The sequence below is a fragment of the Mastacembelus armatus genome, chromosome 1 (assembly GCF_900324485.2).
Source record: "Mastacembelus armatus chromosome 1, fMasArm1.2, whole genome shotgun sequence".
NCBI classification, from domain to species: domain Eukaryota; kingdom Metazoa; phylum Chordata; class Actinopteri; order Synbranchiformes; family Mastacembelidae; genus Mastacembelus; species Mastacembelus armatus.
In genome coordinates, this window is record NC_046633.1 from 7,091,606 (window position 1) to 7,110,203 (window position 18,598).

Here is an 18,598-nt window from a genome sequence, read left to right on the forward strand (position 1 = left end):
TCTCTGAGTGAGATTTCTCAGTAGCTGCTGTCAGTCTGTCGGCAATATCACTGATATACTACACAATATTTCACTCAAGCTTGGCTCTTAGAGCTTAAGGCTGAACTAACAGACTTACAGGACAGGTCCTGTTGAACCTTTTAAACACTTCAATCATCTTCACAGACCTCACTGTCTTACAAGGTAAAAGTTCTGAATGCCGAGGTGCATCACAGCTGTGTGATTATTTATTAAGGAGTTACATGTAGGCTATTTATTTAAAAAACCATAAAATCCCTTCTTCCATTCTTTTAGTAAACCTTGTTTTGTAGCCTTGTGATTCTTGAAGATCTTTCTTTCTTTTTTTTATTTCTAGCACCAGTGTTCTTGTTCTCTGGGTTGGCTGTTAGATTTTTGGCTCTGCTCGGCTGGATGCAGCATGCTTGTCTGGGTCTCATTAGAGAGTCTTTAAGTGACACAGGCATGACCCTGAACATGAGCTGGCACAGTGCGTCAGCCCCAGCCACCTAAGTGGCAGATCGGGAATCACTCAACCAAGGCTCAGTCATTTAATGTTGCTTTTTTTGAAAGAGAGCGAGCATGGGGCCAATTTGCTTTGTTTTAGTGTCTGTGTTTTACAAATCAGCTGTCAAACGTTTTACATCACTTTCAGCTTCAGTGGCAGATGTTGTGCCATGAGCCAATTTGCTACAGTGAAAAGCAACACACAGGCTAACCTCTGAATATAGAAAAATTGCAAATCTGTCCGATATTCCATACCATAGTCACCGTAAGAGTTTTGGAGTAGAAATAAGAGGGAGAAAAAAATTAAACCATGAGGGGGAGGAAACTGATGGAGCGAGGTTTATAGATGACTGCTTTAACATTCGTAGAGGACTGGAGAATTTCATAGCAGAATGATTTCCTTCTGCCTTAGGCTTCCCATTTAGATATCCTAAGTGGACACTGGCTGCATTTGAGAACACGCACAAGGCTGAGAGGACGATAAGTGAGGCAGTGGAGGTGTGAGGAGGAGTACGACTGGGTTAGATATCTCTCAGGTGTAAGTGATCCCACCCCTCCCACCCCGAAGCCCTGGTTGTCAAAGGATGACAGGCTAGCCTTACTTTGTCACTGATGTCTCACCTGATACTACTCTTTAAATGGCTCCCCGGGGCATTAAATTCCCTTTCAGACTGCATTCTGATTACCGAATCAAGAAATTTCCATTGTGGCTGTTACATTTCACTTCATTTAAATCAATTTTATAATAGACTCAGTCAGATATTGAGTATTTGAGACAAAGACGGTTCAAAGTATAACTAATTTGCCTCACCTTATTTCGAACATGGTTTCAATGAGAGAAGCCATCTCTGGCTGTAAAAGCACAAAATGATAATTACATTTGGAACTCACACCAGAAAAGAGAACAGATTTGTTTTGTACAAAACAGCTTTTATCTGTTTTGGATATTGTAGTGGATGATGTGGTCAGACGAAGCATTTAGGCCTGTTGCATTAAACCTCAGTAGCCAGTCATTGTCTTCAAAGTTCAAAAATCAGAGCAAGGCTCGTCTGAGAGAGGTAAGACAAATAGAGACCCTTGAGTTAAAAGCATATGAAAGGCACAGATAAGATTATTTGTGTGTGCTGGGTGCATCACATTTGTGCTCACTTACCTCTGTGAAGAGGCTTGAAGACATACTGTTAATGACGGACCTGTGCTGTGTTGTCAATGCAAACCTATTACTGAGTGTTCTCGTGGTATAAAGGGATAGGACAGCTGCCTCTGGAAGAGCTCGTCTCTCTAATCACAGCCTCATTTATCCTGCCTGTGCTCCCTGCAATCTGGAATGAACGCGTAATGCGGTTTTCAGTTTGCATTCCTATTACTGGTCATGGCGAGGAATTTTGATTGGTTCCTGTGATGCGCACTGTAGTGTGACAAACAAAAGACCTCATCTGAGTAAAACAGGAAAATGGAGTATGTCCGGTCATTTCCATGAAGATGCCATAAAATGTATTCAATCAAATAAAACACAAGCAGAGGGTTTTTACTGTTAGTATAATGGTCATTTCTTCCTTTGGCTGCCACCAGCAGCCTGATAAACACACACACACATACCATTTGCACTCAAAGGACAGAGCAAGATATCTTTGATTCAGAGGTCAGTGGAGAAAGAAGTGATCAAAGTTTCATCTCAAACTGCTTACCAGTTTGACACAAACACGCACACACTCTCTCTCTCTCAAAATTGGATTGAGGGTGCAATAGAGCAGTACCAGAGCCTGGGTAAGATGAGATATTGTCAATTTTTTTTCACTGAATCTGCTGCTTGAACTTTTTATGTTGGTTTAAATTATGATTTTCAAACATTTATCAGGTGGGAAAAGCAGACTGTTCACCACCTTAAACATACTGTATATGAATTTCTTTAGTTTCCAGGTCATTGCACAAATGTAGGTATAACTGCAATGGGTTTTCAGAAGAGGAATCTGGCATTGCTGTTTCTATAAAATGTCCTGTATTGTAATGTCTTAACATTTAAATCCTTATATATAGTATTTGTATCTTGTTATATAATCTTTCAATTTACCTCAATAGCAAACATTTGCATGGAAATGTGAAAGTCGCAGAAATAATTGGCACATTCTTAGTTGCTTTGAATCTGTTTATTCTGTTTCCCTGTGTAGTTACAGTTGTGACTTGGGGGTAGAAATAAGGAAAAGGATGGCTTGCCTCCAGTTGTTTGTACCCTGGAAGCATTTTATTATCAGAGAATAAATACACTGAGTCCAGATGGTGTGCAGTATGGCACTGAAAGGGAAGTTATTACAGCCCTGTACTAATCTGAATAAACATCCCATTCAACCTGTGCATTGTAAGGAAGAAATTATTTACTATACAGTCAAACCCAGTAAAGTAGCCTGCAAACTTTAGCTTAATGCTTTCATAGCTACTGTTGCTGCAAATTTGTCACACACGCCTGCTCTGCTAGTGCATTGAAGTTGCAGCAGAAATCCCGATCAGTAACATTAAAAAATCTTGCCGCTCAGAGAATAGCATAAAGAAGCACTTGTTAGCATGTGTAAAACTAGGAAAATGTCAATAGTGAGTACAAAACTTCAGTAAGAACTGCAATATTGACTAGCAGAAATATGTTTTCTCACTTTTGCCCAGGGAACGGAAATGCTAATTCTAGTTCAACACTGCTCAGGGTGAGACTTATGACTGAATATATTGTTATCAAGGCCTGTGTTGTTAGCATTACTGAAGCATCCATCCATCCATCCATTATCTATACCCACTCATTCCTCCAGATCCACGTGGATCTGCTGGAGCCTATCCCAGCTTTCTTCGGGTGAAAGGCAGGGGTACACCCTGGACAGGTCACCAGTTTGCTGAAACATATTAACCCAAATTTCAAATGCCACACAAAAAAAACTGTCTTGGCTAGTTTTGACTTAAATATTTCTGAAATGTTTTTCTTTTGTGTACCAAACATTAATCTTGCACTTCTGAATTTAATATACCGACTGCTTTTACCAGAAATGGGCAAAGTTTACAAAGGCTGCCTAGTTGGCTCAGTGTGTTTTTGAACAATTAGGCAGTGCAGTGTTGCCTTTGTTGTTGAGTTGAGCTGCGTTTGCAAGTGTGTTTGAACAGCTCACTTTCATGGTTTATTAACTTTATAAGAGTAAATTGTATTCTTCCTCTCAAGTTCATAAATTATGTGTCTTTTTACCAGGATCCAGTGCTTGACCAAGAGATGAATATTTTCCATTGCCTTTTTTGATTTAATTTAATTTATTCAATTATTAACAGGGGAAAGTTAATTAACATCAAATGATGGAAATGTGTCAGATCTAACCAAAGCGCTCATTTTAATCTGAGCTCCCTAGGAAGGTTGAAGATTAAACATTAAAACAAACAAAACATCAAAATCTATATAACAGGATATATTAAAAGTGAATGCAATTCAAATAAAATCCATTACAAGCCAAATCATGTAATCATCAGAAAATCATACTAAACAAAACAGAATTGTGAAACCAATGGCACAAAATTGAAAGAGATATAAGTCCTTGGTGGGTATGACATGTAGATTAAAAATTTAAAATAGTCTAATTCCATGTGAAGAAAAAAATACATAAATACAAATATAAACCAATTAGGCATTACCTTGTAGAAAATTGCGTTCTGTTACTCAGTACTATACATACTGTTGCATTGTTGTGATCATTGCATATTCTCTTATTGTTGTCTACCTGACTCAAGGTTTGACTGACAGATATTTGCCACATCTCAGGAGGTGGCTTGTGCAGCCACTGTTCCATGGTGAATTGTCGCTCCAATTATGAACTGCTGAAGTATGGAGAATCCTGGCCTCAGTTAATCCTGCCCTGTCAATAATCATGATGTGTAAAAGGCGGTGACTTGACATATTTTTGGCATAGGCAGTTGCTTTTAGCCGGATGAGTGTCAATGTGGTGGGAATTTTCTGTAAGTGCACAAGTCTACTGCCAAAAAAAGAGAGAAGGGGGAGAGAAATGGAAGCAGACTGGGAACAGAGCAGACAGTGCGAGTGCTAGAGGACACACACACAGAGACACACAAACCCACTTTTACAAGAACCAATCTCAGAGATATCCAAGAAAGGTCTTGGTAGTGATTGGGTGGACAGCTGGGCAGTGATAAACTATGAGAGTAACAGTCCTCAAATAAGGACTGTCTCTTGTCTGATGGCCACTTTGCTTCTCTGACCATCATTGTGGCAATGTCAGCCAATGTCACAAGTGCTGAAAAGTACTGCTGTTCTGGTTGGCAATGCTAAAATGAGTCAAACTAGTGAGCTTAGTATTTCCTGCACAGTCACTTTATGGCAGTATTGCAAAGCAGGAAACTTAAGCCAGTTTATATGGTATTGTTATTTTGGCTGTAAGCAACATAAAACCATCTTCCTTTGTTTTGTTGTTGGGTCTTCTGCTCTAATGGATGCATATTTTATTTTACTTAGTGTTGTGTCAACACAGTATTTGCAAAGATAATCAACAGCATATCCTGCATTATTAAATTAGCTCTGTTTTTTGTCCCTCTAGAATTATCTTGATTTTTTTTTTTTTTTTTTCTGAAATCAGTCTTATTCTATGATGTTAAAGGGTGTTGTTTAGTCTAACCATTTTTTATTTAGGGTGTTCACTGAAAGCAGTTCTTTCTATGATAAATGTCTTATTTACAGTCACACAGTCTAACATTTTCACATCTGGAAGTTGATGAGTGCCATCAGAGCAAATGACTGCATTTATCTAATGGTTTTCTGCCTTAAAGCAACAGTACAGAAGCTCTGGACATCAGGGCAGCACTAACATCAGACTCAACAGCAGTTTATTCTGCTCCTCCCTCCCTGCCCCCTCGTTGCTCTGTAGTACTCATCAAGTCCCTCACCTACAACCTCATCATGTACCCTGTCTCAGCTAATGCAGGAACTGTGAATCAGTCATAGCAACACCTTCTAGCAACACCTTCTAGCTTGAAACCTTTGACAGTAACTCTTGATATTGATATTTGTTTGTAGCATATTTCAAATAAAAATATTAGAAAAGTTACTTAATGGACAAAGTACTTTTTAATTGGCGTCTCATTCACCAAAAACAGCGACAGTAGGGAGCAAAATTTGTTTTCACTGTTTTGCTGTAGGTGATTTAACCACTAACCCTGCAATTACTGGATGACCCGCTTGGCCTTGTGGGCAACAGCTGCCCACATACAGTGTGTCTGGTAGTCTGATCTGCTTTCCACTGAAAAGTAGTTGGGAGTTAAGGGTCTCGACCAAGGGTGTCACAGTGGTGAAAATGAGTATAGTGAGAGGTACTGCACTTTTAATTTCCTTCTTTCAGTTCAGGGATCAAACCAGAGACTTTTCTTAAGCCCAAGGATATTGGGAAAGCAATACACATACATGGCATAGCAGGCTGAGACATGTAGGGCTACGCAATAATCCAAGAAATAAAGTGAGTCAAATGGTTTTAGTTCAGAGGAAAAGTGTGCATAGTAGTAAATTCTACCTGGTCTGCCTGCGTTCCCTCATCTTTTAGACAGTCAAAAACTTGAGATGAATTTTGACAAGTTAACAGAAATGTGTCTTCAGCCAGAGATAACTGAGCTCCATTGGCAGTGACAGTTTTACATTGATCAATCATGACAATGGCAAGTGAACCTCACAGAAAAATCCTAACTCATGGCTGTGATGTTGAATATAGAAATATGAGGAGTAATGCCCTCACTTTGTGATTATGACAGAATGTACTGTAGCGCTCTTGCATTTTGTCCACTCCAACAGGCCAGAAATGATGTTTACCTATGTGCATTTAATTTCACATTCCACTCAGGCATGCAAAAAAGTGTGATTTTTGATGGACTGCACATTTACCCTTTGAAATGTCAATTTCTTTTTTTTTTTTGCCTTTCCAAACCCGCAAAGTGCCTCACTTTTATCTCCCCGACACCCATCCGGCAGCACAGCATGTCTTTGGAAATCTCTTAAATTTCAACAAATTTTTAAGTAAACATGTCTGTGCTCTGGCAGCTTTGCTAATTATTCCCTTGATTGCTCAGACTCTGATATTGTTTTTAGCGCCGCTCTCATTACTGGCCTCAACATTTCATGCCCCATTACAAGCAAATGTCAGAGGATAAATCCTGAGACAGGAAAAAACAGAGCCACCTGTTTTGACTTGTAAGATGATCAGTAAAACTCTCATTTTGGCGGAAATAAAACACCTGTGGATGAGAATTTGGTTTAAGCTCCTGAGTTGTATTGATAAACAGAGGCCAGCTGCATGGAAAATGTATGTCTAGTATTAAAGCAGTAAAAAGTCTGTCTTATTTGTAGACACAGCCTGAAAATCAGGCTCATCATTAAAGAAAATATGGCAGATTTTAATGTTATGCATTCAGAATATATGCTTTATGGCAAGCCTCCAAAACCTGAATGGGATTTGCCTTTCAGAAGACAGATAAATTTGACATAGTAATGAGTTAAAGTGCTTCTTCAACACGTACAGCAGTAGTGTACAGCAGGGTGAGATTGGCTTCAAAGCTTTGAAAGCTGCTCTGTCTGCCTTTTCTTATTAAAACGAAAATCCTGTTAACTTTAGCATACCGGCATAAAAGTGTTGGAGCCAGACGGATGACAATTGAAGAAGAATAAATGGTCCCTGACCCTGGAGTATAGAAACTTTAAACTTTATTGAGCACTCACTCTGCCCTGTCAGGTTAACACTACCTATGTCTCACATGACAACTCCAGCCCCACGGACAGGCTGATAGCAGCGCAACATGTCACATTGGAGCGATACATTAGAAAACAGTTCAGACACTTTCCAAAGGCTGAGTCTCTGAAATACCTTTTCACTGTAATGATATCTTTTCACTGCTGTCAATGCTTGAATCTCATGTTTACTGTATTTAGGAAGACACCAGATAATTACTTGGTTTTCCCACATTGTTCCCCCTACTGTGCTGACACACACTTCAATAAATTGACTCATTGTTCCAATGAATATTTACAATTGTGGCAAATTAAGTGCACTCTAGGTTTTGTTATGAGGGTGTATGCAGCCATTCGTGAAAATAGTTGTTGGAATAGCACAGACTCATTAAAAGCAACCAACTAAATCTAAGCCCAAAAGCTAATTACTTATAAAAACTGCTGAGCAGATGTCTGGTGCTGTTGCCATGAGGAGACGCCCTTTCTTCCCCGGAGAAAAGCCACAAGTTAACACCAGTGGTCATTTATTTGTAAACAAGCATTACAAGGAAGCCTTACAGAGATGGTGAGTTCAGTGCCAGGAAGCCAATGCGTTTTCATTGGTATGTAGAGTGTTTTTATTTACAAAAACGTCAAAATTTTCCTTTTCAAGAAAGAGGCGACGTGACTTTACTTTCAGAAGGAAACAGTTGGCATTCTCCTTCCTGAAACTAAGAGTAAAAATCATTCTAAGATCTAATAAAGGAGCAAGAAATGGAAATTACTTGCGCTCATCTTTTTCTTAAGGCCATCGAACAGAAAAGGTTATGGACATGTGTAATGTACTACTGCGGCTTTAACTCACATAGTTTATTATGCATGCAGCCTACAGAACAGCATGTTGCAACTGACATGCATATAAATTAGCACATGGTAAATTGCTTTATCAAGCAGTAGGTAACCACTTGATGCTAAATTGAGCCTTTCCAGGAAGTCTTCTCTTTCTCATAACATCCTCCAAACCCTACCCTGTATAATCCCACTCCATATTTCAGTACTTTTGTTATATTACTTGTCCTCAACTGTAAAATGGAGCAACTTTTATGTAGTGAAATTCAGCTACCTAGAGATCTTCTGGAAAGTGGTAGAGCGAGTAAAACAGACTATTCAGTGTAAAATGAAGAACTGATGAGTCTTTGTTTTCAGCAAAACATGGCTACACAGCAATATTTCTGACATCGGCAATCTTGCTACTTTGCCGACAGCTGTCCAGTGAGACTTGAGGCAGCGGACTGTGTTTATATCAAGAACTAGTGCACAAATGCTGTAGTTGTGTCCAGACACTGTTCTCTGTTGATGGAGTTTATGATCGTAAAGTGTTGGCCACACTTATCTACCCAGGGATATCTGTTGTTATTGTAGCCATCTACCTGCCCCGAAAGCACCACAGAGACACATGCACTCTAAGAGCTGTACAGCGTCAAACAGCACACCCACACAGATTTTTCATCATCGCTGGCAACTTAAATCATGCAAATATAAAAACTGTTTTGATTGCATGTCAAGGTGCTGCAAGAGGAGAAAATACACTGGACCTCTTTATGCAATGAAATTTGATTTGTATAGGGCATTTAGCTTTACATTATGCTAGAAAAAACACAACAATGCATAAGTGTTTGAAAACAATAAATGAAAAAGAAAAGATAAGATCAAATATGGATAAAATAAAAGGTAAAAGATACATCTAAATTCTAATGTATTGCGCACTGTAACGCTTAAGACTATGTAATGTTGTCATCATACAGTTTTAGTCTACCAGTAGTAGTAGTTAGACCCCAGTGCCTGTTCTACATTGCACTGGGGTCTATATTGTATGACGTTTTGTTTCTCTGTGCAGTACTATATATCGTGCATATGGATGTAAGAGACAATGAACCTGAACCTGTCTGGATCAATTTAATGTATTGCATTATTCATTTGAGAATTTAATGAAATATCCCCTCCACCAATCAGGCCAACCCATACCTCTCCTAACCCTCTCTCACCTTTGTACCTATAATATCTGTGATTGTTAGTGTCACCTGCAATAGCAGATTATCAGCCAAATGAACTGGGTCACAGGTGAATTAGATGCTTGGCTGACTATAATCTTTTTTCTCTTGGAAAAGTAGCTTAGTACAAGTTAGTGTAAGTTTTTTTTTTTTTTTTTTTTTTTTTTTCATTATTCAAAGAGGGGGGGGGGGGGGGGGGAGAGAAAGGAAGAGAGAAAAAGTGCTTGAGAAAATCCCCTTTCTGCCTGGTTTCCCGTGGGTTTCTGCAGTGTAATGGTTTCCTTTGAGAGAGACACTGGTGGAAAGTGCTGATGCTTGTTGGGCTGTATGTGTGTGTGTGAGAGGGAAGGCAGCTATTTTCCATGGCTAACTGAGCCACTGATCGGCTTGCCAGCCAGGCCAGGGTCTTGTACAGTGTGAGTTTGTGTGTGTCTGCACATGCACGTGTAAGCCCCTAGGCATGGCAGCATTCGTAATTGCGTGTGTGGGTGTCAGCATACTCTAGTCATGCTGGGTGTGTGCAATTAAAACTCTACAGTTGGTCAATTGAGATTGATGTAATACGGTAATTTTTGAGAGTAAATCATAACCTTCCTTATCTGTGTGAGCGCTGCTCTGTGCAAACAATACATATCACCAATTGTAGAACATATCTGCCTTATAAATTTGTTGATTGAGATAATGGCACATTTCTTTTCTCCTCCTATCCTCACCCAGGAGGACAGAGAAGTAAATGAGCGTAGGGCAGAACGGTTCTTGTCGCAGCTTTGTTGTTCTGTTGGGGTAGCACAGATGGAATTATATGATAATCAGAAATCAACCAACGTTGTTTCCCCTCCACACACCCAAAGAGGGTGGGAAGCCATTAACCATTTCAAAGAGGCATTTTTTTCCCTCCCCAGGAAATACAAATGGGTTTTTGATCTTATCTCTTTTTTTTTTTTTTAAAGAATCTTGTGTGCTATTCATGAGTGTACACAACAACAACTACAAAAAACACAAATCTATTCATCTATCTCACGGCCACCAAGGACAAATTCTGCTTTCACATACACAGTATATTTAGTTCAAAAGGCTCTTGTGTTGGAGTTGTTCCACATCTACAGGCAAATATATGATTTAGGCAGCTAATATGGCTATGATGTGTCGAGGTACAAAAATAGCTAGTGGCTGTTGCACTTCACCCACTCTTTCCTGCATCTTGTTGTTTATGAAGTCAAGGTGGTGCGAGCCCTCTGAAACCACAGCTTCTGTACGGACTCAGCTTTACATTTTCCCGCGAGGAAAGAAAGGGTCACAAAAGCTTTTGCTGAAACTCCTACACAGTAAGAGCAAGTGTGCTGTCAGAGCTTTTATGCAATAGTGCTCACCTCTGTACACCATGACACACAAACAGATGTGAACACATGCTTGCACTTACCACTGGGTAATGCAGTTTTCTAGTTGGTTGAACTTTCAAACATGATAAAATGCTGCACACAGTCGAACATATCCATAGACATAACATAAGGCTGTCATTATCTTCTCACTAAAGTTTATGTTTATCTGTAGTGTTAGATGGCATGTGGAAGAATGAAAGCACTGCCTTGTCTATTATAGAAAACTGTCCACCTGAACAAAGCTCCATCTTGAAATGTATTACACTAACACAGTAGTCTTTGAATCACACACACACAGGAATAAATGCTCCCAGGTAGAGTGTCTGTTTCCTAGCATCAGGTCACAGCTCATTGTCTTCCGACATGTATGTTCACAGAGGATGCAGTCCGCCTCGGATTTGACTGTACAGTGAAGTCACTGAGAAACAGCTTCTCTAGATCGTACAGGGCATCAATCGTTGTCTGTCTGCCTGTCTAGGCTGTTAACCACCTCTGGGCTGCATCATTGGTCCCAGTAATTGTCTCCCACTCTTCAAAGGGAGCTAAGAGTAGGTTTGATCCGAGCTGTTTACTTTCACAGCCCCTATAGCCCTGCTCTCTGAAGAAGAGAGCTATCAACCACTTCAGGCATGAGCTAGCATATTATAGTACTATTACTGTGTGTGTTTGTGTGTGCATGTGTATGAGAAAGAAAACAAGGTAAAGAGAGAAACCCAGCATAGCCTGTAGCCTTACATGCCTGGGGGGTGAAGCTTCTTGCTGTTGCATAAGGGAAGATTCCCTGTTATATATCAACTGGTATGTAAAAAAAAAAAAAAGCTTACTACACAAAACCCCTGTTATAACTCTGCTGTGCAGAAAATTACAGGCTTCATTCAGTTATTGTTTGTCTGAGTAATGTTTTCCTGATGCCAGGACACCAAAATTTTCATTCTAATATCATATCCTGACAAACAGGATGTGGAGCTTTGCAACATGTTTTGTAGGTGATAAAGTTCATCTGCTCACTGTGTGCAACATCGTTCCATTGCTAAATTTGCGGGCTTGAACCACATAGTTAGAAAAAAAGAAGTTGTTAACCACAGGTCAAGCTGATAGCAGCTCGCAACATGCAGCTGTAATAAATACTTGATTACTGTTAAGTGCATGATCATATGGATTGGCCTCGTTTTATATTATAATCAAACTCTATCAAAAAAGGTTCAAGTTTGCCATGCTGTATTTTAAATATAGTGCCCAAGTCAATAGAGAAGATTTGAATGGGGCTGTATGATCTTTGGATCTACTGCCAAGTCATGTTTACAGACTGTGAGTGAAGGGAGCCTTGATTTTTATCATCTAGTCTACAGTGGGGTTAGGTATTAAAGTTTATGGACCATAGCTTGGGGTGGGGGGCAGAGAGGGGGTGTGCATCCATGATGTGCTTCCAGTATACCAAGGGCAGTCTGCATTTACCACATCTCGAGCTACTTTTTTTTTTTTTTTTCCTACCTGCAGCTTTCAGATAGATATATAGACATGGCCACTGGAATTTGATTTTCTCTTTAATGTTACTCAGCCATGTCCTTGCCATTCTTGGAGCCTGGTGTAGCACTTGGAGGCTCTTTAAGAAAACCTGGGGTGCCAGGCCGTAAAAGGACTCAGCCAAAATGCAGCAAAGTAAGCAAGAGACAGAGAGAGGGATGTGTGAAAGCTAAAAATAGAAGGAAGAGCTTCATTTTTTTAGGGGCGAGTATAGACAAGCTAAAGAATGTGAATGTGTGTGTGTGTGTGTGTGCAGGTATGAGCACTTGCTGTTTGTTCCATCTCTGATAGAGAATCACAGATCCTCAGGAAGCTTAAATCGTTTTGTGAGAAAGAGGGATATTAACTTGTTCGCCTCTCTGCAGCATTTATCATACACAGCTCTATAGATTTCTGTACTTATAGTAACTGCAGGAGAAAGAATTCTAAAAAGAGTTTCCTCTGGAGGAAACGACTCTCTCAGCAGGCAGCTTTCAGCGAGTATTTACCTTTCAGGCTGAAAAAGTCCAGCGTCCTTTAAGTACACATGAAGTCTCAGCCAGGTTCAGAAACATCTCTGTTCCTATAACTTCAGCACAGAAAATGTGTCACATTAAATATTTTTGAAAAGCAGGAAATATTGCAGAACCTATTGTTTCAGAATGCTAAACATATTCTACTACCAATGACAGCAAATACTGGGAATGACTGAAAACATCATCTCTTTTACTTCCTTCAGTTTGACAGTGTTTGTTTGGATAATGTGTAATTTTAGTTGAATTGTCTGTGGTGGCACACAATAAATTGTGACATTATCTGACTGAAAAGCCGCTTTTGCAATTTCAAGAAAATATCCTGCTCTGGCATTCTATAGATATACAATTGTAAAAAATAAATAAATAAATAAACAAAAACTGCACACTAGAGAGACTGGTAGATTCATTCAGTGGAAAAAATCTCCAGCCCCCCAGAGAATGGAGACTTTATATTCATTGTACTGTATTACTATCAAATATAGTCTAATGGGCTGTGATAATGATTGTTTGTGACTGCTGCTCACGTTTCAGTACAGTGAGCTAGATAATTAGACTACTAAATATATTTAATATTGATAGAACTGCACTGTTGTAGCCCCAGTTTTAACATAACAGACTTATACTAAAATTCATAATTTAGCTTAGATATGGATTTTTCTTACATTCTCTGCGTGACTCCAAACTGAGATAAGAGTTATCACCATATTATGTGAGCGCAGAAGATAACATGTGGAAAGCTATGCCAATTAACAGCCCACTTCCATGTTTGTACACTCAATAATATTACTAGAGTTGAAAAGGGATTCATGTTTTGCTTTCTTTTTTATCAAAACCACACCCAGAAGGTATTCATCTTTCCTGTTTCAGTTTAATATTGTCAGAACAAAACACACTTTGTGCTTTACAGTAGGTGTGTTTGATGTCGTGGATGTTTTAAATATTATTCATAAAGCACCAAAAATAGTACAAATGATTGAGAAATGTAAAACGCCAAAGGAACAAATTATTTTCAGAATCAAAGTATTTTGTACAAAAGTACAAATCATTATCATTACACTCACTTGCATTGCTGGAAACTAACACGGCACCTTAGTAACATAAGAAGTACACAGCTTCTGGAGCCTGTTGTGTTGCTGTGCAGGTTAGACTGGAACAATTAAAAGTCCTGCTACATAGAGATTCAAACTGAACCTGCCATCCGAATATAAGAAAAAACATTAAGGCTACAAACGTGAGAATGCAACAGTCTTAATGCCGCCTCCATTTTTTTCAAACCTAACTTTCAGAAAATTGATTATTTCCAAGCCAGTGTACATCAATACTCTCTGTCTTTGCACAAGTGAGGCGCAGAATGACGGCATCTGGTTGTCTCTTTTATATAAGCTATTGGCAGAACTAAAGAACTATATAGGGAACAGCAAAAGGTTTTCAATTCAGGTCTGTTTGTAGAATCTGCTTTTCTCTTTTTTTAACAGATAAGACCTGGGGAGGAGGTCAGGGTAGAGCACCATGAAAAGAATATGTCAAGGAGAATGCAAGGGCAAATGTTGAAGGTGGACAACTAAGAATGAAACCATCTGTTCACCCAGGGAAAATGCAACTGTCTGTTTTTGTCTGTTGGTTTGGGTTTGACTGGTTGTCTCAGCTCCCCCTGTAGCAATCTGTAGGAAACCTGCTGTCAGAGGCATTTGTTCTATGTTAACATGGATTACCACCTTGTCAAGAGATTCGGGTCCAAACGGTGTTTTGTGTGGTCATGTGCAGCTGTGTTCAGGCAGCTCTGAGTGCTGATTAGAGAAGGTTAAGAAGTAAGAATTAACGAGTACTGAGGCTTATCCCTTAACAGCCAGGATCGTCTAACATTTTCACTGTGGTAGGTACCTTGTGCTTCCCATACTGATTGTAAGACCAGTCCCACCGGTCTCAGTGTGCTTTTCAGGAACTCACAGTTTGAATGCTCTAAAATATGTCAAACATTTTGAACTTCAAAGTAGGACATTAAAAATGCCCGCTTGATTTATATTTTGAAGGAGCTTTGATCTTGGATTCTGCATGCGTGTTGTCGTTCAGCATACATTTAGTACATGTGAGATTCAGATCAGTTTCTATTGTAGCACAGAAACAGAGCGTGGAGCGAACACAAGAGCAGCTACAAAACACATCGGTAATCACTGTCAAAAAAATAAGCAGTAAACAACTAAAAATGAACAAATGGATTTTGCGACAGCCCAGATACACATAAATACTGTTGCATAGTCAGAGTAAGCGCTTTGCTAGCAAACAAGTAAGCATCTTGGGTAATCTTTTGGCAGGTATGAGTTCAGGGACTATCCCTCTCTGGCTTCCACTTGGCACCCAGGTCATCAATCCTCACGGTAATGAAGACAAAAAACACTTTAAACCCAGTGTTTTCACCTCCATTCCCTAATTCCACGCTGCACTCCCATATTAAGAATTGTTGACTACTTGTCACCATGAGCTCCAGTGCTCAGTGTGTTTGTATGTAACTGTTTGTGTGTGCTTACAGATGTTAGGTGTCCCAGTGGATGCGCGCGTTCATGTGTGCTTTAGTGTTTGTGTGCATGTCTTATTGTGTTTGCTTGCGTACCTGCTCGGGGTGATAAGGGCCCGTGTAGAGCGTGTCCTTTGTTCTGCCAGGATTACTCATCCCCCCTGTGTCAGCATGGGTAAATTAAACCCTGTTTAATCCAAGGTTCGAGCTCAGATAGCTAAAAACCTAAGCTTGGTGTCACTGGTGTTGCTGCGTGGGTTTGCTTAACATTGTCTCGGTGTCTCAAAGTCAATGGATGTGCTTTTTCTCTGAAGTGGCCGCATATGATGGTAAATATTTGAGTTAGTTGCAATATATAGAGTGTGAGTGTTTCAGGGAGCCTCTTATGTGATCCTCAAGTATGCCAGTGTGTGTTTTGAAGTGTTTATCAAGGTTGTATGCACACACACGCACCTACACATAACACATTTCACTGTGTGGTGGGAATACATGTTAATTCAAGTAGCCATAAGTGTTTTTATTTCCTGTTGGCCATCTGAGTCACTGGCTGCAACCGAGGTGTGACACACAACTCTGGCTGTCTGTCACCCCTCTTCCTTTGACTTCACAAATGTATTTTTCTATATCTCCCACCCTTTATACCTTGCTTCTCTGCCCATTAATTGTCTGTCTTCCTCTCTTTCTGTCTCTTCCTCTTCTGTGTGGTTCTGCCCTCCTCCTCCTTTTTCCACCACTCTTGCTCGACTGCTTGTATGTGGAGTCCCTCCCTCCTCTCTCCTGTCTCTCTCTCTCTCTCTTTCTCTCTCTTTCTCGTACTGGTCTCGCTTACTGTCACGCCAACCACAGCAGCAACAGCGATAGCTGAGTCTAGCCAGTTCTCAGTCACAGCGGAGGCTGCAGTGTGGGTGATTAAATGTGTGCCGTGTGTGTTTCAAGTGTCTGTACAATGTGTGTATCAGCGAGTGTGACTGCTGCTCCTTAAAGAGCGAATATAACATACGCGGAGTTACTCTAAGGATTGGAGGAAGATACTCTATGTAGGAAGACCGCCTTGCTGCTCATTAAGAAGAAGAAGGAAGACAGCTCTCTTTTCTCTCTTCTCTCCTCTCTCTCTCTCATGACTTAACTTCTCTCAGCCTCTTGTTTCTATAGCTCATTTCTCCTTGCCCTACTGTCTTACTTGTTTGCAGCTGCTAGGATTGTGTGGAACATAACTGTAAGTGGACTTCCATGTGCCTTATATCTTATGTGTTATAAACTGTATGTGTGTTGTGGTGTGTGATCTCTCTCTTTTGTCAGTGTTAAATAACTGCAGTCATAATTTGTGCCCGAGTGCACACATTTGTATGTTGGTGTAAATGGCATGTCATGACATCTCTAATGACTTAATTAGGCCAATTTGTGAAGCCCTGTTTGTAGTGGAGGGGCAGTGTATTCATGTAGACACTGCTGACCTCCCTGGTATAAATCTGTTCATATTCATGAATGTTTGCCAGTTAAATATTATTTGAGTGCCAAAACTGGCACTACTGCCATTTATGTTAAATGTCATCTGTTGGCATAGCATCTGAATGAATGTCCTCTCTCTCCATCAGGTATTCATTTGTCTCTCTCTGTGTGTGTGTGTGTGTGTGTGTGTGTGTGTGTGTGTGTGTGTGTGTGTGTGTGTGTGTGAGAGAGAGAGATGAGGAGAGAGGGATTGATTAAGAGAGAGTTAGTGTGTGTCTGCGTGTGTGTCACTCACTCAGGGCAGGGAGAAAATCAATAGATCTACAGCTTGAGCTAGACTATTTACCTCTGCAAAGTGATGGCCAGACACAGTGGCTTTCAAAGGTCCACACACAGGTACTTGGGATTGCCTGCAGTTGACCAGTATGTCCACTCTGTATGCTCCTGCACAAGTGTATTTTAGTTTTCGTCCATGATTGATCTTTTGTGGATGTGCATATTGTTAGTTTAATTTTGAGTATTTGTCTTCGGGATTATTTCAAAATGTCTCTCTACAAGAAGCTGTCACATTTTATAGAAAATTAGTGAGGTGCATCATAGATCAAAAGTTTTTCTTAGAGCTTGCAACGGGCATGGCCAATAGATCCAGTCAAAGGAATAAGGGAGAGCAGGTAGAAAAGATAGAACTAAGAGAGAGGGACAGAGCATGTGAGGAGGGAATAGAGCAAGACCATCATAATCAATCCTCTGATCCTGGAAGAGCATCATTTGTCTTCTTTTCTCACTCCACTCCTCCTCTTGCCCCCATCTTTCTTTCATTTTCTGTGGTGTAGCCACTTTGATCTAGCGTAAGAAGATGGTCTCCAGAGCTTCATTACTTTTAAAGGCTTCATCGTGAGGGGCCATAAAAAGATGCTAAGAAATGGATTTCTAAGACCATTTACCAGACATTCTGTACCAGCTTACCAATAATGGCTACATGGGGATATTATGGTCCTCCATGGCATGTAATGGCCTTCTGTGCCTTGTGGGTTGGGTTGTCAGGGCAAATTGGGATGGGCCAGGATATATCAGTCCCAAAGAATATGACACTGTACGGTGCCTGCTGGGAATCCTGGCTTTGTTTTAATTCTTAAGGTCATTGCACTGTACAGCAAAAATATGTAACTGAATATTATTCTTGGGTGTCTTTCATAGTAAATTTAAGCTGCTTTTCAAATCTTTCGCTGTGACCATTAGGTGTTATGTTTTTATTCCCCACAGTACTGTGTACTGGCCTTATGTTTCAGTCACTTCCTCTTTCTGTTATTATGTGTGCACGCCTGTTTGCCTACTCGAGAGTGGGCCGAGGCGAGGGAGTGTGTTAGGGCAGAGTTTTGCCATAAGCAGATACGTATTTGTACCGGGTAGCAGGAAACTGCTCAGGGAGGAAATGATTGAGGTCAGTAGACAGGATGCCTTATCTGATACAGGAGACTGCAGAGAGGTCAAAAAAGGAAGAGAAAAAGCATTTTAGTGGTAGGAAGGGTGAAGAAGCAAGATTAGAGGTAAAGTGTAGTCAAATAGCCAAACAATTGAATGAAAAAAAGAAATATGAAAAAAAGTTATTACTATAACTATCTTAAAACAGCAATGTGGAATATTTTCACCTAGGGATGCAATCTGTGGCTAAAAACGTGTGTTGTACCTGTGACTGTGATGACTTTATAACAGAGAAGGAAACGGTGATGCAGCCTGTGTTGTCTGGTGTCTGCTGTTATAACTCCTGCCCACTTAACCACAGTTGCCATCTGACCCCAGTATGAGACTGTTGCATGTTCGTTGTGATGCTTTTTACAGTATTTCACACAATGATGCACTGACACTTTCTACCCAGGCATTACATCTCAGCGTACTATACTGATGCTGATTGTTCACACTTTTTCTATTTAAATTATGTG

At 40.1% G+C, this 18,598-nt stretch overlaps 1 protein-coding gene across 3 annotated transcripts in view; it reads left to right on the forward strand.

The window, feature by feature from the left end:
• inpp4b (inositol polyphosphate-4-phosphatase type II B) overlaps positions 1–18,598 on the forward strand; it is a 99,923-nt gene that overhangs the window by 7,217 nt on the left and 74,108 nt on the right. Inside the window, exon 1 of one of the 3 annotated variants that reach the window (XM_026303801.1) lies at positions 16,020–16,425. The exons of the other annotated variants lie outside the window; for them this stretch is intronic. The gene's annotated coding sequence lies outside the window, so the exon portion shown is untranslated. Of the gene's footprint in view, positions 1–16,019; positions 16,426–18,598 lie in introns of those variants that run through there. 3 annotated transcript variants of the gene reach the window in all.